General features: G+C 43.7%; 3 non-coding genes across 3 annotated transcripts; 2 read left to right on the top strand and 1 right to left on the bottom strand.

The window, feature by feature from the left end:
• The first annotated feature begins 8,922 nt into the window (after nucleotides 1–8,922).
• Nucleotides 8,923–8,995, top strand: trnak-cuu (transfer RNA lysine (anticodon CUU)). Its single transcript has one exon. It is a non-coding gene; the product is annotated as a tRNA-Lys (tRNA).
• A 9,544-nt stretch (nucleotides 8,996–18,539) lies between these two features.
• trnal-uag (transfer RNA leucine (anticodon UAG)) lies at nucleotides 18,540–18,621 on the bottom strand. Its single transcript has one exon. It is a non-coding gene; the product is annotated as a tRNA-Leu (tRNA).
• Nucleotides 18,622–24,455: 5,834 nt separating this feature from the next.
• On the top strand, nucleotides 24,456–24,538 carry trnas-uga (transfer RNA serine (anticodon UGA)). The gene has a single exon. It is a non-coding gene; the product is annotated as a tRNA-Ser (tRNA).
• The last annotated feature ends 1,698 nt before the right edge of the window (nucleotides 24,539–26,236 follow it).

The following is a 26,236-nucleotide window of genomic DNA, read 5'->3' as shown; positions in this document are numbered from 1 at the left end:
CAGTGTTGCCCTGGTGACCTGTCTGCAGTGAAGAGCCTGTTTGAATTTCTAAACTAAACTTCTCTATCCCATAATACACATTATATCAGACATTTTACCTCAATGTCTTTTAGCCATGTTACAAGGGGTTCAGATACACAAATCTTTAAATGTGAAGGACAAGTCTGAAATGCTGTTTGAACCTGTTACTCCACTTTTCTTTATAAAATTAATTTGTAAATCATTGGTTCGGCTGCATTTAGAATATTGAGTCTAATTCTGGGCATCTTAAAACAGGAATGATGTCAGGGCCATGGAGAGGGTGCAGGGGAGATTCACAGAGGTGATACCATGGATGAGAGGCGACAGCAAAAAAGGAGGCCACTCGGCCCATCGTGCCTTTGCCAGCTCTTTGGAGGTGCTACCTGAATAGTCCTCTCCCCTGCTGTTTCCCATGGCCCGGTCAATGTTTTCCTTCAAGCATTTCTCCAATTCCCTTTTGAAAATTACTGTTGAACCTGCTCCCACCAAACTTTCAGACAGTGTATTCCAGATGATAACAACTGACTGTGGAATGATATATTTTCTAATGGTGACCTTTCTGCAGTGAAACTCCTGTTTGTGTTTCGAACTTAATTACAATTTCTCTTTCCCATGAGGAGAGACTGGAGAAACTGGGGGTCTTTTCATTCGAACAAAGCAGGATGAGAGGAGATGTGAGCAAGGAGTTCAAAACTGGGTTAAGTACATGGTACAAAATATTCCAGACACTCCTTGTCCTTCAGGATCGGTGTCCAGGGGAGAAGTTGATGGGTTTATCTCATCATCGTTGAGGTGAACGGCTTCTGTCAGAATCAAATACTCTCCAGTCAAATACAGCACGGATTAGATACAGAGTAAACCCATCAGCCTGTCCCCCGGATACAGATACTGAGGGACAGGGACTGTCTGGGACAATGACATTTCTCATTCAGTCAGGTAGAAATTGATCCAGTATCTCGCCCCATTAATCCTGAGCTCCACACGGCTCAAATCCTCCTCCTGTTTCCCTCCCTGTAACAGCACTGAGCTAAAGCCAGCCCATAATGAGCAGGGCTCAGGGAGAATGGTTACTAGGCACTGCAGTGATGTCATAAAGCAGCATCATTCAGCCCAACTGGTCCTCTCCCTGTCCCTTTAAAGGTGGAAAACTGGGGCATCCTGTCTCCAAACACATCCCACCCTGTTCACACTGAGAATCCCAGGGTGAAGAACTGGGACATCCTGTCTCCAAACACATCCCACCCTGTTCACACTGAGAATCCCAGGGTGGAGAACTAGGACATCCTGTCTCCAAACACATCCCACCCTGTTCACACTGAGAATCCCAGGGTGGAGAACTGGGACATCCTGTTTCCAAACACATCCCACCCTGTTCACACTGAGAGTCCCAGTATTTGGGAGGGGACAGCATGTTGAAACAGTGTGGAGAGGAGAGGGAGGTTGGAGGTGGGACAGTAATTTGCAAGGACCGTGGGGGTGAAAGGTTTGTTTTTTGGTGGTGGGGGGTGATAATCACAGATTTGAAGGAGAGAGGAACAGTACCTGAGAGAAAGAACTGTTTAAAATCTCAGTGAACATGGGGTAGTTGGGTGATCAGCAGTTTAGTGGGAATAGGGTTGATGAAGCAGGAGGTGGGTCTCATGGACAAGGTGAGCACTGAGAGGGCATGAGGGGAGATGGGAGAGAAACTGGAGAAAGATGTGGGTTCAGGGCTCAGACAAGGGGAGGCTTTAGAGACAGTTTGTCCTGGTGGGCTAGTGGAAGGGAGGGAACCAGCAGAGGCAGCTGATCGGATTGTCTCAATCTTAGTGACAAAGAAGCTCCATGAGCTCTTCACACTTGTTGTTGGAGGTGAGGGTGGAGGAGACAGGGGAGAGGGGGAGCCCTTCAAAAGGAACTAACTTGTATTAGAGATATTAGAAAGACTCAAGAAAGTGTGCATTCAACACAAAGCTGATTGATTTGATTTTTAGCCAGGTGATTAAGGCTTATAACCGAGTTGGGGTTTACTAACATCAGCAGAAACAAACCTGTCTGAACACAGTTCAGTCCTGGATGTGATGAACAGCAAAATCCCATTACTGTCGTTACTCATGAACTTGCTGGTGTGTCAGCAGGGTGGAGGAATCAGTGAATCTTACCCCACACTGAGGGCAGGTGAACGGCCTCTCCCCAGTGTGAGTGCGCTGGTGTGCAGTGAGTTGAGATGACACCTGAACCCAGTCCCACACTGAGAGCAGCTGAATGGCCTCTCATCAGTGTGAACACGCTGATGGGTCATCAGATCCCAGCAGATTTTACAGCACTTCCCACAGTCTGGGCATTTAAAAGGTCTCTCCCCAGCGTGAACTCGCTGGTGTTTCAGGAGTTTGGATGAATGAGTGAATCCCTTCCCACACTCGGAGCAGGTGAACGGCCTCTCCCCAGTGTGACTGCGCCGATGAGTTTCCAGCTCAGACGGGGTTCTGAATCCCTTCCCACAATCCCCACATTTCCACGGACTCTCCCCGCTGTGACTGTGCTTGTGTCTCGACAGGCCAGATGATCGGCTGAAGCCTCGTCCACACAAACACGTGTACGGTTTCTCCCCACTGTGAACGGTGCTTTTTCCTTCCATGTTCAAAATCCGATGATATTCAGGTTACGATAAATTGGGCGACTGTGTCAGTTCCTGATGTGATGTTTGGTTTCAGTTTCCCGACTGCAAATCCTCTCTTTCTAACACCCTGTGAAATTGATTTAAAACAGAAAAAGGGAGTGAGAGAGAACCCACAAAAACACAAAGGCAGGTTGTGAAATTGAGCTGAATGAATCTGGGAATTTGTGGGGCCGGCACGAGGAAAAAATGACCATGAAAACTGTGGGATTGTCGTAAAAACCCAACTGGTTCACTAATGTCCTTCAGGGAAGGGAACCTGCCACCCGGTCTGGGCTACATAAGACTCTGGCCTCTATAAGAACTAAAGAAATAAGAACAAGAGAAGACCTAACACCCCATCGAGCCTGCTCCACCATTCAATACGATCATGGCTGATCTTGGGCTTCAACTCCACTTTCCCACCCACTCCCCATATCCCTCAACTCCCTGAGAGACCAAAAATCTCTCCATCTCAGCCAGAAATATATTCAATGATGGAGCATGAACAACTCGCTGGGCTAGAGAATTCTATGTGACAGAGAGAGAGAGAGAAAAAGAGAGAAGGGAGTGGGAGAGGCAGATGGAGGAGGTTAGTGAACAAAGCACAGGATGTCAGTAAACAGAATTCAAGCACATGGGATTGGGGTAATATACTGCTATAGATTGAGAATTGGTGAACAGACAGGAAACAGAGAGTAGGAATAAACAGGTCATTCTCAGGATGACAGGCTGTTACTTGTGGGGTATCCCAAGGATCAGTGCTTGGCCCACAACCATTCACAAACTAGAGAAATGATTTGAAGGCACCCATTTAAGAAGCACCTAAATTTTCACGTTCTCATCCTTGTTTTCCCCCACAGTTGTGATCATTCCTCCTCCTCCAGCCTCACAACCCCCCGAGATATCCACGCTCCTCGAATTCCGAATTCCTGAGGATTCCTGATTTTAATCACTCTATCCCTGATTGCCATTCTGTCATATTTCAAGGCCCAAGCCCTGGAATTCCCTCCCTAAACCTCTCCGCCTCTCTACTTCATTTTCATCCTTTAAGATGCTCCTTCAAACCGACCTCTCTGACCAAATTACTGGCCACCTGCCCGAACATCTCCTCATGTGGCTCAGGGTCAAACCTTGTTTTGCAACATCTCCGTGAAATATCGCAGAAAACTGTATAGCATTAAATGTGCGATATAAACACAAATTGTTGTTGTTGATTTGGAACATATATCACTGTTCCTTCATCATCACTGGGTGAATAACCTGTAACTCATTACCTAACAGCATTGTGGGAGCACCTTCACCACACGGACTGCAGCGGTTCAAGAAGGTCAAACATCATCTTCCCCACAGGCAACTGGGGATTGGCAAGATATTGTAGCATCTGTGGAGAGAGAAACAAAGTTAATGTTTCAGGGTGTGCAGAATGAATTACAGGGAATAAACATGCTGCAGAATTTGATGGTTAACTTAAGCTCAGAAGTGGAAGAGAAATGGACCATAGCACAGAAAAGACAATTCCTGACTATGAAAGATACTGTGGGAAGATAAAGCTGGTAAGACAGCAGCACGTGGTCGGGGGATGGACAGCGGAGGAAACCTCATTGAGACACAGTTGGTAGAAGTAGCAGTAAAACCCTAAACAGAGCTAAAATACACCCAGTATTAGGGATAGAGGGAGTTAGACAATGGCAGAGAGGTGATCAGAGAGAACAGAGGTGAAACAGAGCAATGGATGGACATGGGTTCTGATCCACAGTAAAGGAGTCACACCACTCCAGAGCCATGGAACCCCTCACAGATACAGAGCGGAGAACTAAAACCTAAACTAAAAGTTGTAGCTGAATGGTGAAAAATACTCACCTCTTAAACAATTTCAGTTTTCAATTTTAAAATCTCCTGCTAGAGCCTGCAGCTGGAAAGACATCAGAAGCACTGGAATCAGAGAAAAATCTCCCAGTTGAGGAAATACCCAGGGAGCGGGGTGATGTCACCGTGTAATTGTCGATTTGTGATGATGTCACACACATGGACACAGAACATCTGGGTCTGTACAAACCAGTGATCACCACACATTATGAAGGATGGAAGGGTCCTGAGGTTTATATGAGGTAGATAAAGAAAAACTATTTTCGTTAACTGATCGTAAAAGGGTTACGGGAGACAGTTTAAAGATTTTGTGAAGATCTACAAGGGGGATATGAGGAAAAAAGTTCACACAGTGAGCGATGACCTGGAAGTCAATGCTTATACTCAGAGACCGATAATATCCAGGTCCGGATGAATGAAGTGATTCTGCAGACTCTGATGTGATGATTGATTTGAATTTCCAATCTGCAAAACCTCATCTTCTGGTATCCTGTAAATGGAATTTACAAAATCCATCACTGTCAGTGCAGGATAGAAATTGAGAAGAGACAAACGTTTCTCTTGGTTTGAGTTTGCTGTGTATAAATCCTCCCCTTCTAACCCCCTGTAAAAGGAGTTTCCAAAATCCATCCCTGTCAGTTCAGGATAGAATTGCACAACATTCTTTCCTCCTGCTACCTGGACCAGGATGACCGCGCATGCGCCCTGCTGCACATTGCCCCCTATAAAGATGGCGGCCGTTACCCCGGGCCTGGCGAAGGGAGAAATCCAGACTTTTTCGGCCCGTTCTCTGCAAACACAAGACTGGTACCTTGTTATTTGGGGTCTGCGGCCTGCACTGTATCTTTATGAAGCCTCCCTGCCCACTCCGCTGGCTCCATTCCTCCTCAGACACCCACTAACTCTGTTAGTTTGCTCCACTCGACATTCTCTCACCCTCTCCGGGCAGCTTTAGTCACTGACCAGCACTGCGCATGCTCATGAAAGAGACAGCAATACACATGCTCCAAGCACACATCGCAATGCGCACGTGCGGAGTTGCTGCTGTAATGAGGATAGGGCACATTCTGTCCCGCAGCGAATGCTGGGTGTCTACTCCTCCATTGAACCGTAAAATTGTAAAATCGAAACCCAAGTTCAGTCATCAGAATATGATGGGTGTCATAGGGGCCAGGATATAAAATTGTCGAATCAATTGATACAGCAATTAAAATGCTCTGTATCCGCCATAATTCTCTCCTGGATGTAATGAACAGCAGAACAAACCCCTGTACTTAGATCTGAACTCAATGGAGTCTCAGCAGATGGGGTATTTATCACCATACATGGAACATTTAAACCGTGTCTTGCCAGTAGGAATGCTGTGACTGTGGATTAAATCCTTTGAATTTTAAAGTTGGTGTGTTTACTGCTTTGCAAACTAAATAAATTCCTTTGCACACATAAAGTATCTGGATGGTCTCACACTGGCGCGACTGTGTTGCTGTGTCAGTACTGGGGCAATAGAGTTCCATTTTCAGCTTGTGCACACGAGTTTACTTACACATTTTCAGCTGAAAATTGGGTCTCAAACTCTTCTCGTCATGGGTTCCACATTCTTTGCACTAATTAGTTAATGAAAATCAAAATGCTGCAGATGTTGGCTTTCTGAAATGAAAGAAACCAGAAAATTCTGGAATTCTAAGCAGATCTGATAGCATCTGTGGCGAGAAAAACATATATTTTTTTTCAAGTCTGTAACCTTTCAACACAACTGCACTACATCTGTGCACAAATCTGGCAGAACAGGAATGAAAACCAATAACAGGCAAGGCACCAAAAAACTCGAAGGGAGACCCAGCTGTATGACATGGATGTGTCTGCAGTGGGTGGGATCAAACTGTTTCCATGTTTCAACAATCAATGTCTCACCTGTTCTTTGAGAAGAGTGAAACTGATAGAGAACAATTGTCATTTCAGTGTTGGCAATTTGAAGCTTTAACTCGCTGCCTCAGTTTAAGATATCTTGCAGGTTTTGCTTGTGTGAGTCTCTGTTGTATGATTGGTAGGCATTTGGTAGGAAACCGGAAGGTTAGCAGTTTAAGACCATCAGGAACGAAGTCTTTGATGTTTTCTCCCCATCATCATTCATTCCCACACAGTTCTGGGGTGACAATGGGCACTTTAGCTGCAGGTAAATGTTCGCCAAACGTTGCCAACTCAACTTTTATGCAATGGATTCCCAAACTGACATGTTTTATCATGAATATTCAATTCAAATATAATGAGAAAACATTTAGACCTACCATGTACCTACGTCATTTGCAATCTATGAAGTTAATAGATTCAAACAAACCCATCAATAATTCTCTTCCTCAGCTCCACAGTGAGGGAAACAGGGAAAAGCAGAAAAGCAGCAATATTCCGGCCCTGCACTTTCCAATCGCCCGCTGCCAGCAGAAAGCAGCGACTGCAGCTTCAATCAGCGGGTTACTGCCCATTACTGGGACACAAGATAGTCCAACCAGGGCCAAACCTCCCAATATACCGAGCACAGGCTCAGGAAAACACAGGTAGATTATATCCCGATCACTAAGCCTCCGAGCAGCATTTACAGAATACCCAAGTGAGTGAGCCACAAATAAAAGTCAGACCAACTTTCTAAATCTTTTCATTGTAAAATTCCTTCTTTTTATTGAAAAGCTGACTGTTGTGAATCTGAGAATGAGCACCATAGGATTAGTGTTACCGAGTGACTTGTTTTCCATTGTTTATCCAACAGGTTTGCAATTCAATTTGTGTTGGATACTGAAGCGAATCTGATTTCAAAATGAGGTCACAAAGCAGCTAAATATTAAATCCAGGAACAGATCCTGAGGAAAATGGATCACAGTGTCTGGAAGGAGATGCAGCTGAGAAGCGAAAACTGTGAATAATGTTATTGATGATAGAGTGGAAAGCAGTGGGCCCTTGGTCAGTTTCATGGCCGAGTGGTTAAATGAATGGTTTCATAATCAGTTGGGGTTTCCCCAGGGAGAGTCAAATCTTACCGACTGTGGTTCTCATTATTGCTGATTTCAACCAGGTGTCTACAGATCTATCGGATCAATGGGAGGAAAAGCATTCTAAAATCCACTTTCGCTCTGAAGCCATACGGACTCGAATCGTTAACTCAGTTTCTTTCTCCACAGGAGCTGCGAGACCAGCTGAGTTTTTCCAGAATTTTCTGTGTTTATGTCATATTTTCAGCATCCACAGCATTTTGTTTTTATCCAAAAATTCTCGTGGTTTTTAGGCTCTAAGGGAATGAAGGGCCATCGGAATTGGGTGGCAAATTGCTGTTGGGGCTGGAGATCCGCCATAATCTTATAAAGTGACCGAGGAGGCTTGTGGGGCCTTATGACGTATTGTTGCTGCTTTGCTTCTGTTCTATTTCAGTATCAATACCAGCCAAGGCGATGGGGAGTAACAGCCTGAGCTTGATAGTGTGGCCGAGCAGTCTAAGGTGCTAGATTGTACTTCTACTTTCTGTAGAGGGATCGGTTTGAAGCTTACATTGGCCAAAATTGCACTTTCAGAACTCCCATTAATCGAAGTGCCAGCCTAAAGTTGAAGCAGGCGTGTGCAGTGTTTCACTTAAACAGGAAGAGCGAGGAGAGACAATACAAGAATAAATTGCTGTGGAGAAAAGGCGGGTTGTCAAAGTCGCTGAATTCCTCTTCCATCGGCCACCAGAGGCCGCATGACCTCCTCCTCTGCTTTCCCCATCTATGCTTGTATACCATAAGGCCAGTCGTCATCGCCGAGTGGTTAAAGCCATTGAGTCCAAATACATTGCTCTTTCCCGTTTTTTACTATGCCTGGTTTTAACTGTATCTACAGAGTTAATTATCGGTTAAATTGAATAAAATCCATCCAAACACTCGGGAGTTTTCCTATTTCTGTTCATTCACGAAACTTGCAGTTGGAACTGGCAAAAAAATGTTATTGTCATGCTTGCTGTCTGGGTGTTTGTCTCTCCTTAGAAACAATCCCTTGCCCTCTGTCACACTCGGTGTATATGTCTGTTTGTGTTCCTCCGTGTGTGTCAATGTGCTTCAGTTCCCGAGGGGGTGAGCCCATTTTTACCAGCATAAACCTTATTCACAATAGTTGTGCAGCTTCATCTTAAAATGTTACAGGGAAAAATATCAGGATGAAAGATGTAAGAGGAATTTGCAATGTTTGGAAGGAGGTGCAGCTAAGAAGTGGAAGATGTGAACGATGTTATTGATGATTGAGAGGAATGCATTGCAACCTTGGGGCTTTTGCTGGTCGATCACCTTCTACACTTTGAAATTCAGAACAAGCTGAAGCTCCAGGTGGAAAGCAACAGTTGTTTACATGTACGTTGGCATATGGAGCTTTTTCTTCCGCATGCCCGGCTAGCTCAGTTGGTAGAGCATGAGACTCTTAATCTCAGGGTTGTGGGTTCGAGCCCTACCTTGGGCGCTGTGACATTTTTTAAAATCTTGCTGCTTTTAAGGGAAAACACCAACCGAATCCCTGCGGCAGCTGTGAAACTTACAAGGCAGACATTAACCAGTAAAAGCAACCGATGCATATAAAATTCAAAGCAATTTCATGTTGTATCTCTTTCTGCTTCTGTCCCTGCCTCTCGTCCAGCTCCCTCTGTCCTTTCAGCTTCCGGGTCAATTAGTTGCTTGATGCAGAGACAGTCAGTACATGGGAATGTAAGACACAATAAGATAGGTTTGCAGACCATAGAGTAAAAAGACATCAGGATCTCATCTTCTCCTAGATGCTGATTACAGGAATGTGCACAGTGCCCATTACCGACAGTCACACTCTCCTTCCAGTCTTGTGTAGGTTGTTCAGCTTTCAAATTGTTCATATTTTCACACTGCGTTTCAATGTGAAGAAAGCAGAGCTGTGATAAGCCTATATTGATCAGCAGATGTCCTGCAAGAAGGTACATACAGGATGATGGTAACAGTGCTCTTTGGACGCGGTGAGCTCCAGTGAACGATTGGCACCATTAATGTGTCGCTCAATTAGTCTTGTGACAAATCTCGTGCTGGAAGTGACAAGGAAACTCATTGAATTTGCTCCGTGTTTTGGTTTCAAAAGAGCCGAATACAAGGTAAGATATTACATCTCGCTGGTCTGGACTATAAAATGGCAGAATTATTGTGAAAGCAGCCGTGGTGTTGGAAAACATAAAATTATACAAAGTTACAACATAGAAGGAGGTCTTTAGGCCCTGTGTACTGCTTTTAAAAAGCAGTTCTGATTGTTTGATCGATCAGGAGTAATATTTGTGCCAGTGCAAACAGGAGGCAGCAAAGTATATCCTTCTCCAACCCATATTTTTCCTCGCACCAACATCACTATGTAAACTGCTCTGCAACCAGCCCTTCTCTTGTCTTTCTTTCATTTCTTCACTCCACGTCTGTGTTTGTTCTCGTACTGTTCCCAATGTGACATTTTGAGCTCTGAGGCAAAAATTCAACTCCCCCTCCACTGACTCTGGTGCAGCTGTTAAATGTTTTCAATCAATAAGTTCGCAACACTCGTTTTTAAACATTTCACAAAATCAATAAACTTTCATTCCTTGACCCAGAACCAAACCCCACCTGAGGCGCTAAAAGCACCGAATCGTAACCACTGGACCACCAGAAAAGCTGTCAAGTTTTCTTCCGGAGTGGCTTATCTACGCTGCTTTTACCATTTAAAAAAATACTTCAGACCTCCTTTACCACAAAACTGAATATTTAGACTTAACACAAACCAATTCTTCAGCCAACAAGAACATTTGCTGTGAGCTGGAACATGACATCGACAATGAGGTGAAATAGTCCGACAAGCTGCTCATGTTCAACATACAACTTCTAAAACCCTCCAGCCTAACCACTGTGGGCCCAATGAAAGCTGTAAATCCGAGTCACGGGACACCAGAGGAACTACCAATAAGGCTTGAAATTTGGATTATGGAGCTACTTTTGACATTTTTTTTTCATTTTAGATCTCTTTCACCAGAGACAACTTTCTCCTGCCAAATGATCTGTTTGGGTTGAACACAAGTGACTTCTTCACCAATGAGAAGAACCATTGCTGTTAGCTGGAACATGAAATCGATACTTTCCCCCTTCAAGACAGTTCTTAAAGCCTCCCCCTTTGACCGAGCTTTTAGTCACCTGACTGAATATGTGACTTGGTGTCACACTTTGTTCTACAATGATCCTGGGGAACGCTTTGTGACGTTTCATTAGGTTAAAGGTGCTTTTTAAGTTGTTGTTGTAGTCCATACATAGAAAGAGACAAACTCCTCTTGCATCTTTCATCCTGATATTTTTCTCTGTAACATTTTAATATGAAGTTGCACAACTAAAGTGAATAAAGTTTGTGATGGTTAAAAATGTGTTCACCCCCTTGGGGAACTGAACCACATCGACACACACAGAGGAACACACACAAACATATACACCGAGAGTGACAGAGGCCTGAGGAGAAACAAACACCCAGAAAACAAGGATGTCACCAACAGGTCTAATTATTGTTCTATTTCAGACAGAGATTATGGTGAATGCTTGCAGATGAACGGAAATGAAGAAACGAGGAAGGGAAGCAGGAGAACCACCCGAGAGTGGTTGGAAGGTTTTTATGCCATTTCCCCAATAATTAATTTTAATCTGGAGGCACCTAAAGGAAGGAGCAGCGAGGTCGGCAGGATTCAAGCCTTCATGGGGAGAGCGCAATGGATTTTAAATCCATTGTCTTCACCACTCAGCCATGATTACAGACCTTATATCGATTTTAACCTTTTTCATATAAAATCATAGACAGGTTTAACAGAGAGAGAGGACATTCGGCCCCACACATTCCCAGTCACCCTGCAATTCCTACTATCTCTCCTGGTTCATCCTGCCAGGAGGGACATCTTAATACGGCAACAACCACAAGCCCGGGCTCAGGTGAAGTGACTGAAAGAACAAAACAGCTGAAACGTTGATGGCTTGAGGATTCGAACCCATGAAAACAACGAAACCCAAGCCAATCTCGTTAAAACGTGGAGCCACGCTGCCACCATCAACAGTAGACCAACCATTGCCTTGGGTGGTGTCGGCTCTGAATTAGAACATAACAAATAGGAGCAGAAATAGACCATTTTTCCCCTCAAGCACCTCATAGTGTCAGAGAATCAGAGCCAAGGCTACACCACAGATAGAGGCCATTCGGCCCGACTCATAGGAACAAAGGACTCAGGGACAGGAGTTGGCCATTCAGTCCTTTGAGCCTGCTTCACCATCCAATAAGATCATGGCTGATCAGGCTGTGGTCTCAACTCCTCTTTGCTGTCTGTCCCCACCTCACCCCCATAACTCTTGACCCACTTGTGTATCAAAAATCTGTCTAATTCTGCCTTGAATAAATTCAATGACCCTGCCTCCACTGCTTTCTGGGGAAAATAATTCCACAGACTAACGACCTCTGAGAGAATAAGAAAATCTGCTCATCTCCGTCTGAAAAGGGAGGCCTCTTACTCTTCTGGAAACTAACTCACCTGGTCCCACTCCCCCACCTTTTCCCCGGAGATCTGCATTTTCTGTACAATTCTCTGTTGAAATCCGCGATTGAATCTGCCTCCCTCACACTCTCAGGTGGTGCAATCCAGATCCTAACCACTCCCTGTGAAACAGAGAAACTCCTTTAGAATTATTGGTTTTGGGACAAGCGGAATACTTGGTAACAGACAAGGCACCAAAAGGCTCGAAGGGAGACGGCACCAGTTGTAGGGGATCTGGTTCCCAGTGACATGGATGTGTCTGCAGTGGGTGGGATCAGACTGTTTCCATGTATCCACAATGAATGTCTCACCCTTTATTTGGGAAGAGTAAAACTGAGAGGATAATTATCATTCGGGTAGCGGCAATCTGAAGCTTTCACTCGCTGAGCCATTGCTTTAGGATATCCTACAGCGTGCAGGCATTTTCCTTAAGTCCCTGTGGCGCAATTGGTCAGCCTGTTCGGCTGTGAGCAAAAAGGTTGGTGGTTCGAAACCACCCAGAGGCTAAGTTATAGCCATTCCCCCCCCCCCCCCCATCATTACTCATTAATTCTCTGGCTTGTTCTGGGACCCTGAAACCACAAGAAAACCCCCCACGTTGAAAACTCACCGTCGCCCACTGAGCTCCCACACGAAGCTTTGTTTATGGATATTCATTTCGGATATAACAAAGAATATGGACGATCATGAACCCCCATCTAAATCAATACAGATCAACGAGGCTATTGGATTGAAACAAGCCCATCAATTAATCGCTCTTTCTCAGCTCCACGGTGAGTGAGACAGGAAAAGGTAACAATATTCCAGCCCCGCACTCTCCAATCACCCACTGCCAGCGGAAACATCTTCTTATTTTGCTGAATGTTATCTTCAGAAATGGTGAAGAGCGAATCTAATGTGGCTGCAAGATCCAGCATTCAGTTCATATTCAACAACAAACAGGAATGGGAGCGATGCAACTTTTCCACACAGTTGGGTGATAATGTTTCCCCGAGCATCGAATGGAATAACTTACACATGCGAAATGAGCAGGGTAACTACAACGCTACAGGAACATTTCCCTGCCTGGATCCCAATGGAGCTGTCTGGAATGTTAAAAGGTGACGTCATGCTGCAGTACTTTGGGTCTTTGTTTTGAAGAAATGGAATTCGGCTGTTCTCATTAGGAATGCTGGAGACAGACTGATCAACAATGTCATCGTCAAGTGGCACAGCGCAGTAAGAGGTCCTTCCACCCATTATATTTATATCAGTTTTTTTTTACAAAGATCTTGCCAATTAGTCCCAATTTCCTTCTCTCTTTCCATTTATCAGTATTTTCTCCCTTTCAACCATTGCCAAATTCCTTTTCAAAGAAGTAGTTTCTGTAGAATCCATGAAGTTTGCCTTAATGAACATTTCCTTTACACAATGAAATTAAGAGTTGGAGTAGGGTTCTTTCTGCAGTTTTCGATATTAACATAAGTTATTTATGCAAATCATTTCATGGTGAACTTACAAAAGGTGTTTATTCTGATCAGACATGTCCTCAGTATTTTCTCAGTCATGATGACCATGAAACTATCACTGATATTGCCATATAAACCCATGTGATTCACCAGTCCTTCAGGGAATTCAATCGGTCGTCCTTACCTGGTCTGACTTGCATGTGACACCAGACCCACAGTGATGTGGTTGATTCTCAACTAACCTTTGAAATGGTTTAACAAGTTACACAGCTCAAGGGGATTTGGGGATGTGCAAAAATGCTGGCCAACGATGCTCATGAAAGAATTAAGAACCATGATGAAGTGCGATACAAAGTAATTTTGGACCATCTCTCCCAATGTCTCGTGTTCAATCACAGTATCAATTGCGTCTGTCTTTACGATGAAGCTAGTCTTTGGATCACACTGGTAGTCATCTTTCAGTCAGTAAGTAACTGTGAATTTGTATTTGTAAACTCATTAATTTCTGTTGTTGATGAAAGGAACTGCTAGTTTTTTGTGCCTAGTCAGTTTCACCCTTCCTCGTTTTGAGAATGCTTTTTACAGCTTTGCGAAGGGCAAATTTACTGTAGCAGCGAGATACTATATTCAGTTAATATTCAACAACAAATGTGAATTATGGAACTTTCTCTCACACTTGAATGTGTAAATTTCAATAATGTTTCTATCCATTTCCAGACAGGGGACCTTTGCATGTACGTGATAACCAATTGGTAACTACAGAAACAATGGGCAGAACCACAGGGACCGACTTAAAATATCAAACTGTGCAGCCTTACTGCACTTCCAAACCCTGTTTTATGGAAGTACAATTCGGCTGAAAAACATAGCCATGCGGCAGAGAAATTGATCTGACATTGGAATCATAAAATGACAGAGCGCATCAGCAGGTCATTCAACACTTCACACATGCACAAACTATCTTACTGTAATTCGTCTCATTTTTTGTCTCTTTCTCATTACCGTGCCTTTTGGAGAAAATCATTCAAAGCCTGGTGAAGTGCCAATGTCACATGGCTGTGAGATAATGTATTCGGCTATTGTTTAGCAAGAAACAGGAATTGTACAACTTCTCACAATTAGATGATTCAGTTTTCAAAATATTTTTGCCAGCTTTCGAACCGGTGACCTTGCGCATCTGAATTGAATGTGATAAACACTACTTGTTTATTTGTTAACTTATGGTATGTTGACATCGCTACACTACAGAAACAATGTGCAAGAAAAAGCCAAAGGGACTTGTATAGAATTTCAAACTGTGTAGACCCACTGCGCTGCAAGATCCTGTTTACCGGAATAGAACTGGGGTGTGACACATTGGAAAGCTGCAGAGAAATTAATCTAATTGTAAACTGACACAGCTCATTAGGTGGGCATTCGACCCATCGGGTGTGCGCTTTCTTCAAAGAGCTATCAACTTAGTTCCAATATCATTCTCTTCCTTCATAACCCTGCAGTTTTTTTTCCCATTTCAAATAATCGCCCAATTCCCTTATGAAAACTCTGAGTTAAGAAAAACAATATTGGAAGAGGTGCAGGAGCTTCTGCAGTGTCCACGCTCAGTGTGTGAACATTAACAAAGTTACCCTGACCCAATGGCATGGAGAGTTGAACTGGGGATTCACATGTTGTCTTCGAAATAAAGAGGAATATTTATTTAAGCAATTGATTTCCTATTGAATATTTGAAAGAAGTTTATTCTGACCAAACATCTCCTCATTTTTCTCAGTCGATTTATACAATCGATTCCTCTTGCTGTACAAGCTGTTACAGACGCTGTTATAGAAAAGAGGGAAAGGTTTGCTACAGCTAAACAAAGGCCTGGTTAGATCACACCTGGAGGACTGTGTGTAGTTCTGGGAACCGCACCTTATAAAGGATCAATATTGGTCTTGGAAACAGGGCAGTGCTGATCCAGCAGAATGTCAGTTCTGGAATGTAAGTGGACATTCTCCCACCCGCAAATTGAGGTCATCCAAAACTGCTGCCTGTGTCTTCACTCACAGGAAGTCCCATTCTCCTATCACCCTCTACCCACTGACTTACATTAGCTCCCGTTCAAAGAATGTATCTACTTCAAAATTTCTTAACCTTGTTTTCAAATCCCTCCTTGTTCTCGCCTCTCCCAATCTCTGTGATGTCCTCTAACCCCACAAGTCTCTGAGATATCTGTGTTCCTCTAATTCTGGCCTCTTGTACATTCCCAAACAGAATAGCTCCACCATTGGTGACCGTGGTTTCAGTTACCGAGGCCCCAATCTCTGGAATTCCCTCCCTAAACCTCTCCGCCATGATCTCACTTTCCTCCTTTAAGACTCTTCTTAAAACCTACCTCTCCGACCAAGCTTTTGGTCACGTGGCCTAACATCTCCTTATGTGTGTCAGTGTCAGACTCTGTTATATAATGATCCTGTGAACTATCTTTGGCGGTTGAATTACGTTAAAGGCGCTATCTAAATATAAGCTGTTGTTGCAATGGGGCACACAGAGAAGGAGACAGACTCTTTTTGTACCTTTCACCCTGATAATTTTTGATCTGAAGATGCACAACTAACGTGAATAAAGTTTGTTCTGTTAAAAATGTGTCCTTTCCTTTGGGGAACTGAACCACATTGACAATCACACAGACGAACGGAAAGAAGAAACTATGGGAATGGTTTTGATTCCGTTTATAGAACAAAGAACAAAGAAAAGTACAGCACAGGAACAGGCCCTTCGGCCCTCCAAGCCTGCGCCGATCATATGGCCCGTCAACTAAAATATTTTGCACTTCCGGGGTCCATATCCCTCTATTCCCATCCTATTCATGTATTTGTCAAGCTGCCTCTTGAACACCACTATCGTACCTGCTTCCACCACCTCCTCTGGCAGCAAATTCCAGACACTCACTACCCTCTGCGTAAAAAACTTACCCCGCACATCTCCTCTAAAGTTTTCTCCTCTCACCTTTAATCTATGTACCCCTAGTAATTGACTCTTCCACCCTGGGAAAAAGCTTCTGACTATCTACTCTGTCCATGCCACTCATAATTTTGTAAACTTCTATCAAATCGCCCCTCAATCTCCGTCGCTCTAGTGAGAACAATCCGAGTTTCTCCAACCTCTCCTCATAACTAATAACCTCCAGACCAGGCAGCATCCTGGTAAACCTCCTCTGCACCCTCCCCAACGCCTCCATATCCTTCTGGTAATGTGGCGACCAGAATTGCATGCAATATTCCAAGTGTGGCCTAATCAAGGTTCTATACAGCTGCAGCATGACTTCCCAGCTTTTATACTCAATACCCCTGCCATTGAAGGCAAGCATGCCATATGCCTTCCTGACTACCTTATCCACCTGCGTTGCCACTTTCAGTGACCTGTGGACCTGTACACCCAGATCCCTCTGCCAGTCGATGCACTTAAGGGTTCTGCCATTTACTGTATAATTCCTGTCTGTATTAGACCTTCAAAAATGCATTACCTCGCATTTGTCCGGATTAAAATCCATCTGCCATTTCTCCGCCCAAGTCTCCAACCGATCTATACCCCGTTGTAACCTTTGACAATCCTCTTCACTATCTGCAGCTCCTCCAACCTTAGTGTCGTCTGCAAACTGACTAATTAGCCCAGTTACATTTTCCTCCAAATCATTTATGTATACCACAAACAGCAAAGGTCCCAGCACTGATCCCTGCAGAACTCCACTAGTCACAGCTCTCCATTCAGAAAAGCACCCTTCCACTGCTATCCTTTGTCTTCTATGACCAAGCCAATTCTGTATCCATCTTGCCAGCTCACCTCTGATCCCGTGTGACTTTACCTTCTGTACCAGTCTGCCATGAGGGACCTTGTCAAAGGCCTTACTGAAAACCATGTATATAACATCCACTGTCCTTCCATCGTCGATCATCTTTGTCACTTCCTCGAAAAACTCGATCAAGTTAGTGAGACACGACTTCCCCTTGACAAAACCATGCTGCCCCTCATTTCCCTACCACTGACATAAGGCTCACCGGCCTGTAATTTCCTGGATTATCCCTGCTACCCTTCTTAAACAGTGGAACAACATTGGCCATTCTCCAGTCCTCTGGGACCTCATCCGTAGCCAGTGAGGATACAAAGATTTCTGTCAAGGCCTCAGCAATCTCCTCCCTTGCCTCCCTCAGTACTCTGGGGTAGATCCCATCTGGCCCTGGAGACTTATCCGCCTTAATATTCTTCAAGACGCCTAACACCTCCTCTCTGTTGATCTCAACATGATCCAGGCTATCTACACACTCTTCCCTAGACAAATCTACCGCTAAGTCCTTCTCTTTGGTGAATACTGATGAGAAGTATACATTTAGTATCTCTCCCATTTCTTCTGGCTCCACACACAAATTCCTACCTCTATCCCTGAGTGGGCCTACCTTTTCCCTGTCTACCCTCTTGCCCTTTACATATGTATAAAAGGCCTTGGGATTTTCCTTAATCCTTGTTGCCAGTGACTTTTCATGACCCCTTTTAGCCATCCTGACTCCTTGCTTAAGTTTCTTCCTACTTTCTTTGTATTCTCCACGGGCTTCTTCTGTCCCCAGCCTTCTAGCCCTTACAAATGCTTCCATTTTCTTTTTGACTAATCTAATAATTAACTCCATAGGCACCTTATCAAAATCAGGAATAATGAGAACTGGAGCTGGTAGGATTTGGAAGTCTGTGAGGAGACCCCACAGGATTCCAACCCCATCCCCTTATCCACTCCACCGTGAACACAGGACCTGCACTGACGTCACTGATGTTTGTATAAAATCAGAAGCGGCTACATCAGACGGTCATTCAGCATGTCGTTCACAAGCCGACTCTCTGGAAGAGGAACTCAACTACTATAATTCCACACCCTACCTTTTCCGCACAGCAACTCATATTTGTATTGTCTCTCCTCTTTCTTCTTGACAAAATGCAGCACAGGACGCTCAATTTTCGGTGGTGTGTGTTTGTCCAAATGGGGCTGCTAAATGTTTGGCAGCGGTGGGATTCGAACCCACGCCTCCGTAGAGACTGGAGCCTAAATCCAGCGCCTTAGACCGCTCGGCCACGCTACCACATCGGTGCAAATTATTAATCATCTCCTTCATTAGCATTGCCACTGAAATAGAACAAAAGCAATGAAGTAGGAATTGACCATTCGGAATCGGGATCCAGCTCCGTCAGTTAATCAGATCATCCTGCACTTTGTAACAAATAGAAATCATCTCCACTCAAAAACACAGTGAGCCGCAGTGAAGGGTTGGCACCATTTAAACTGTCATTCAACTGGTCTGGTTCCGAATCTCCTGCTAGAAATGGCAAGAAAACCTCTCACTGAATTCATTCCGGGTCTTGACTTCAGAAGGACAGGACACAAGGTAACAAAGTACATTTCGGTAAATTGAGTTATAATATGGCAGAATCACCTGGAAAGAGCATCCGTGGTATTGGGAAACATAAAATTATAGAAAGTTACGGCAAGTAAGAGGCCATTCGGCCTGGCGTGCTGCTGTCAAAGAGCAGTTGTGATTGGTTGATCAGGAGTGGTCAATTACGCTTCCATTTCCAATTGCGAATTTAGGGAATGTTTGCAGATGAACGGGAATAAGAAACACGGGGGTATTTGGACGGTTGTTATTCCAATTAACCGACAAGTAATTCTACAGACCGTCAGTTAAAATCACTTGGCCACAACTATTTAGTGAAATCGAACTGTTGTTTGTATAAAATAATAGAATGGATACAGGGAGTAACAGAGAAAAAGGATTTTCAGTCCCTGCTATTAACCCAACTTCGACTGCCCCTCCCCATCCTCCCAACCAAAATGCAACACTGCACAGATCAGCCGGCCGCACGGAGCATTTTTAGGAAGTGTCTCAAAAGAAAACCACCGGAAAGTTTAATAACCGCGGGAGTGGAGCCCAAATCACAGGAACCTTGACCAGCAGCTCAGTGTACTCGGCCACTCAACCACAGTCAGAGCAGAAACAACCATTACGTTGGCCGGCATTGGCACTGAATGAGAATATATAATCATCCTCCGTTTTGTCACGTCCGGGCATTTAGTAGCTGAACAGCCTGCACTCAAAAAGAAACAGAAATAAATGTCCTCTTGCATCATTTAAAACAGCGCTTTTGTTTTCTCTGGACCATCTTAATATGAAGCCGCAGGAATAAGGTGAACAATGTTTGGATGGTAAAAATGAGGAACTGAACCACACACAGAGGAACACACACAGACAAAGACACCGAGAGTGACAGAGGGCAAGCGGTTGTTTCTAAGAAGAGACAAAACACCCAGAAAGCAAGCCTGACACCAACCTGGCTCCGTTTCTGTTCCATTTCCGAATGCAAGATTCGTGAATGTTTTCAGGAGTGAACGGAAATAGGATAACTCCCGAGTTTCTGGATGGACTTGATTCAATGTAACCGATAATTAACTCTGTAGAAACAGAGTTTAAGCAGGAATAATGAAAAGCGGAAAAACCCAATGGGTTTGGACTCCATCGCCTTACCCACTCGGCTATGGCGAACGGCCCTATGCACAAGTTAATATGGTCGGCATAAAATTATAGATGATTACAGCAGAGAAGTACATTCAGCCCATCATGTCCATGCCATCTCTCTGAAGAGCCATTTAACTAATTCCAAAATATCGCCTGTTCCCCACAGCAATTTATATTGATGCTGTCTCTCCTCACCCTTCCTGTTAAAATGAAACACCGCACACAAACCCAAACATTCAATCTGAACTGGCACTTGTTCGACCTGCTGTTCAAGCTGCTCATGTGCAACTTTCAATTTCCAAAACCCACCAACCTCATCACTGCGGCTCCTGTGAAACTGACAAGGGAACACAGGGCAGAAATTCATCAGTGAAAGTAACTGAAACACATCAAATTCTAAACACTGTCATGTCACATCTGTTTCTGCTTCTGTCCCTGCCTCACCTCCCAAGCTCCCAAGTCAATTAGTTGCTTGATGCAGACACAGTAAGTCCATGAACTCAATATTTCCCTGGGAAGCAGGGACAGGGAAGGAAGACACGAGAATTTGAGAAGGGAAGGGTTTACAGGATCTCATTTTCCTGATTGTCCGAGATGCTGATAACAGGAATGTGCACAGTGTGAATTATCCACAGCCACATTCTCCTTCCAGTCTTGTGCACGTTGTTAAGCTTTGAAATTGTTCATATTTTCACACTGGATTTCACTATGAAGAAAGATGAGCTGGGATGAGCTTATGTTGTTTAGCAGATGCACTGCAAGAAGCAACACAACAGGTTCATTTTGAAGGGGTGAACGGTTGAGACTACTTAATTGCCGTTGAACGAGTCAGGTGTCAAATTCAGTGATAGAAATGACAAGAAAACCCACTGAATTTGCTCATTGTCTTGAATTCAAAGCGTCGGATAGAAGGGCAGGGATTACATCTCGATGGATTGAGTTAGAAAATGGCAGTAAAATTTAGAGAGATACAACTGGGGTGTTGGGAAACACAAAATGGCAGAAAGTTACAGCAAAGAAATTGGCCAATCGGCCATGTGTTCTGCTTTGACAGAGCAGTGTGATTGGTTGATCTGAATATTCAAGAGCAATCGTCATTTAAGAAGGATGGGCAAAAAGGAAAAGGAGGTGGGTTAGTGCTGTTAATAAGGGACCAGATCCGCACATTAGTGGGAGAGGATCTTAGATTGAAGAATAAGTTTGGGTGGAGCTAATAAATAGTAAGAGGCATCAAACATTAGTGGGAGTTGTTTATATACCACCAAACTGCAGTGGGAATGTTGGGAATGGGATAAATAAGGAAATTAGAATTGAAGGTAACATGGGTAATACAGGAATAATATTTTGCCTCGCATCACCAGCTCTACAGTCAGTGCTTTGTTACCTATCACAGCCCTTCTCTTTTATTTTCACTTCCTCACTCCGACTCTGGATTTATTCTCGACTTGTTGCACGTGAGACATTTCAGTTCTGATGTGAAACTTCAACTCTCATTGCCCTGAATGTGACAGAACTGTGCTGTGTTGTTTTCAGCCAGGAAGACAATAATGTTGGCTTTAGCAGTTCGCCCAAGAGCAGAAAATCTCAATTCCCTGACAGGGAATCAAACCCGGGGTGATGCAGTGAAAGTGCTGAATCCGAACCAGTCGGCCATCAGGAAGCTGCTAACCAGTTTGGAAATTCGGCTCATGGAGGCTACTTTTGGAATTTTTTCTTTCCCGATCTCTTTCACCAGTCAACTTTCTCCGGCTCAATGGTCTGTTCAGGTTGAACACAAGTGGCTTCTTCAGCCAATGAGAACAACCATTGCTGTTGGCTGGAACATGAAATCGATACTTTCCTCCTTTAAGAAAGTTCTTAAAGCCTCCCCCTTTGACAGAGCTTTTAGTCAGCTGACCGATTATGAGGCTCAGCGTCACACTTTGTTATATAATGACCATGGGCGTCGCCTTGTGACGTTTCAACAGGTTAAAGGCGCTTTCTAAATGTAAGTTGTTGTAGTATGCTGTAGTATTATAAAAACTTGCCCTTTTAAATGAGAGAAAAGCTGCCTTGTTCCTGTTTGTTGTTGGATATTAACTGAACGCATTATCTTACAAGCTTCTTATATTCGCTCTTCACCATTTCACAAAATAAACACTCAGCAAAGCGACTGTATCTTTCTGCTGGCAGCGGGTGATTGGAGAGTGCGGGGCCAGAATGTTGCTGCTACTCTGCTTTTCCCTGTCTCACTCACTGTGGAGCTGAAGAAGAGAGAATAAGTAATGGGGTTATTTGAATCCAATAGCTTCATAGATTTCGAATGTGTTATTTGGAGGTGCATGGTTGGTCAGATTATAAATTATATTTGAAATTAATATTCAGATAAAAATATCATTACTGTTGGGACTCGTTGGGCACAGGAGAGTTGGATTTTTTTCTCATTGTCGCTTAAGAACCCAATAACAACCCGTGGCTGTGTGACAATGGATGTTGATTGTGTTTTATATAAACGTGTCATTTTGGGGAGAAACGTTTCTCTAATGAAAGAGGCCTGAAATTACAATAAAAGGCACAGGTAATATGGATTAGCCAATGCGAATAAAGTTTGTGATGGTAAAAATGTATTCAACTCCTCAGGGGACTGAACCACATTGACACACACAGACATATGCACCGAGAGTAACAGAGGCCGAAGGAGAGACAAAGACCCAGAAAGCAAGGATGTCACCAACTTGACCAATTATCGTTCCTTTTCAGACTGCAAATTTATGAATGTTTGCAACTGAAATAACGTTTAGTAACACGGATAAGAAGAATTATGATCCTGAATGGAGATGAACGGGAGTAAGAAGGAAGGGGGTGTTTGGTTGGTTTTAATTTTATTTAGCCAATGATTAATTCTGCAGACGGTTTGCAATTTATTCTCGGGATGTGGGGTTCGCTGGCTGGGCCAGCATTTATTGCCTATCCCTAGTTGCCCTTGAGAAGGTGGTGCTGAGCTGCCTTCTTGAAATGCAACTGTCCATGTGGTGTAGGTACACCCAAAGTGCTTTTAGGAAGGGAATTCCAGGATATTGAACCAGCGACAGTGAAGAAACAGCGACATATTTCCAAGTCAGAATGGTGAGTGACTTGGAGGGGAAATTCCAGGTGGCAGTGTTCCCATCTATTTGCTGCCCTTGTCTTTCCAGATAGTAATGGTTATGGTTTTGGAAGGTGGTGTCTAAGGAGGCTTGGTGATTTCGTGCACATGTGATAACCAGTTCACTACAGAACAATACCTAACAAAGCCAGAGGCACCTGCACCTCATGTTAAACTGTGAGGTCCTGCAGCAGCACTTTGGGTCCTTGTTTTACAGAAATAAGATTCGGGTGGCAGATTTAGAAATGCTGTCGTCAAATTAACCTGGTAATGTCATCATAAAACGGCAGACCGCTTGAGGAGACCATTCAATCATCATATCATTATCAGCTTTTTACAATTTTCTTTCAATTAGACTCAATTTCCTTTCCTTTCTCCATAACTCTGATTTTTTTCTTCCTTCCAAGTCATTGTCCAATTCCCTTTTGAAAACTCTGAGTTAAGAAAAACAAAACTGAAAGAGATGCAGGAGCTTCTGCCGTGTCCATGCTCAGTGTGTGAAAATTAACAAAGTTTCCCTGACCCGATGACACAGAGATGTGGGCTGGGGATTCTTATACAGGTTTCGAAACAATCAAGTTCATTTCAAATGGAATTTGAAAAGGAATTTTATTCTGAAGAAGCATCTCCATATTTTTCTTATTCGATCTATACAATCTAATTCCCCTTGCTGTATACCCTGTAACAGAGGCTGTTATAGTAAAGAGGGAAAGGTTTGCTACAGCTATGCAAAGCCCTGGTTAGATCACACCTGGAGGACTGTGTATAGTTCTGGGAACGGCACCTTATAAAGGATCAATATTTGCCTCGAAATGTTCAGAGGAGCTGCATTGATGAGGTTGGTGGGTTTTGGAAATTGGGAGCTGTACATCCGCAGCTTGTAGCACTATTTCACCTCGCTGTTCACTTCATGTTCATGTCTAACACACTCGATGCTGTTATTGACTGAACAAGTCTTCTGTGTTTGAACTAAACACACTCCCACTCTTGGCCCTCCTCAGGGAATGTTGTTTTCTTGTTGCTATGTGAACTGTCACAATGAACTGTTCCTGGAGTCTCTTTCCCCTGGGATCTACAAATCCCGTCACTTCTCTTCCTCTTCCATTCTCACGCTTTCATTCCCAGTTTGGGAGGGAGAACGAGGAGGGACAATATAAATTGCAGGGTTCCGGGGAAAAGGTCGGGTTGTGACAGTGACAAAGCGGGCAGAAGACCCTCTTTCTCTGCTGTAACTATTGAATGATTTCATATAAATAATACAGGCCTTCCACCAAAGTCTTTAGTCGTGGCCGAGTGGTTAAGGCGATGGATTTGAAATCCATTGGGTGTTACCCCGCACAGCTTCGAATCTTGCCGACTAAGTTTTCCATTATTTCTGATTTTAACCAGTGATCTCAGAAACAGTAAATGGAATCGACATTTTCACAACACCTGCAATAGCGAAGTTTGACCAGTGGTTGGCAGTGAAATCGTGATTGCTCACATCACATGAAACAGGCGGTGTCTGAATTATTACTGCATTTGGCACTGTCTCTGTTCAAATTAAATTAGAGGTGTCAGTTGTGGCTCAGTTCATAGCACCCTCGCCTTTGAATCAGAGGGTTGTGGGTTCATGTCCCACTCCCGGAAACCAAGAACTGTGATTGTACTCGAAAAGAGTTGCAATCTGTGACTGTTGATAACTCGAAAGAGTTTCATATTAAATTAGACGCTGTTTCTATTACACTAGGATACGACTCTGGTCATATTAGAGAAGGTCATCTCTCAATTGTGCCTGTAATTGGCTCAGTCACAGTTGTTTATGTACTGGACTAGGGCCACAATACACTTGGCACTATCTCAGTCATGACTGCACTGAAGCAGGTTTTGGCTAAAGTTACATTAAGCCATGCCCCAGTTGGCACTGCACTAGAGCTTGTCTCTGGTTATAGAAAACTAGAACATGTTTTTAGTTGCATTTCACAAGACCCTGTCTCAGCAATTACTCCAGTAGAACCTGCCACGTGTCTATGAAACTAGGCCCTGTCTCAGGTAATGCTACACCAAAACACCATTCATCTCACACAATTTCCTGTTTCTGTTGTTATTGTCCTAAGCCATTATTCTCATTTCTGTACTTGTCCATGTCTCTGTTTGTATTAATCTCGTGTCTTTGGCGGTATTTAAATCACCAGACACTGCGTCAGTTTATTACAAAGAGACCTGAATTATGTGAAGCTCCACTAGACCCTGTATCAGTTTACTTATAATGGATCCAGTCTGTGTTATTACTACACTAGGCAGGTTCGTATTACACGAGGTCCTGTCTCAATTATTACTGCACTCGGCACTGCCTCACTTATGTTCCACTAGATCACGGCACTGCTTATAACACAGTGAATAATGTCTGCACTTATATTCCGCTAGACCATTTCAGAACAATTTACACTAGACTCTATATTAGCCTGTATCACGTTGGACTTGTCCGTCTTTTCAATTAAAATGGATCCTGTCTTTGCAGAGGCTTTGTCTTTCTACCTCTGTCTCTGCTTCTATTCAACTCTCCCTGTCTCTGTTTTTACTCCACGAGATCATGTCTGTCTCTCTTACACTGGAGGCAATCTCCGTTATTACGGCCTTAGACACTCTGGGAAACAATTACTCTATGCATTGTGCCTGTAATAACTGCCCTATTTCACTTGATGTTGATCCAGGCCCTGTATCAATAACTACTGTACTAGCCCCGTCTCCCATATTGCAGCAGTAGACCCTGTCTATGTTAATATAGCACTCGTCCCCATCCCTGTTATTCGTGCACTAGGTCACGTCTTTGCTTAAGTAAGATTAGATGCTTTCTCTATTATTACTGCACTAGTAATTTCCCTGCTTAAATTGCACTAGGCCCTGTCTCAGTAATTACCACGCCAGGCTCTGTCTCTGTTGTTACTACACTATTCTATGTCTCTTTAAGGTGGACGTTTAGTTACAAATGGGCCTCTGACTTTGGCCTAAAACTAGAGGTTTTGTTTGTTTGACTGTTTGTTCCGCAGAGCTCCTGATATTCATTTTCATTACAGCCAA

Source organism: Cetorhinus maximus, chromosome 23, assembly GCF_964194155.1.
Source record: "Cetorhinus maximus chromosome 23, sCetMax3.hap1.1, whole genome shotgun sequence".
In the NCBI taxonomy this organism is placed as follows: Eukaryota; Metazoa; Chordata; class Chondrichthyes; order Lamniformes; family Cetorhinidae; genus Cetorhinus; species Cetorhinus maximus.
The sequence above is the reverse complement of the archived record's forward strand: the minus strand, read 5'-3'. Positions and strand labels throughout refer to the sequence as shown.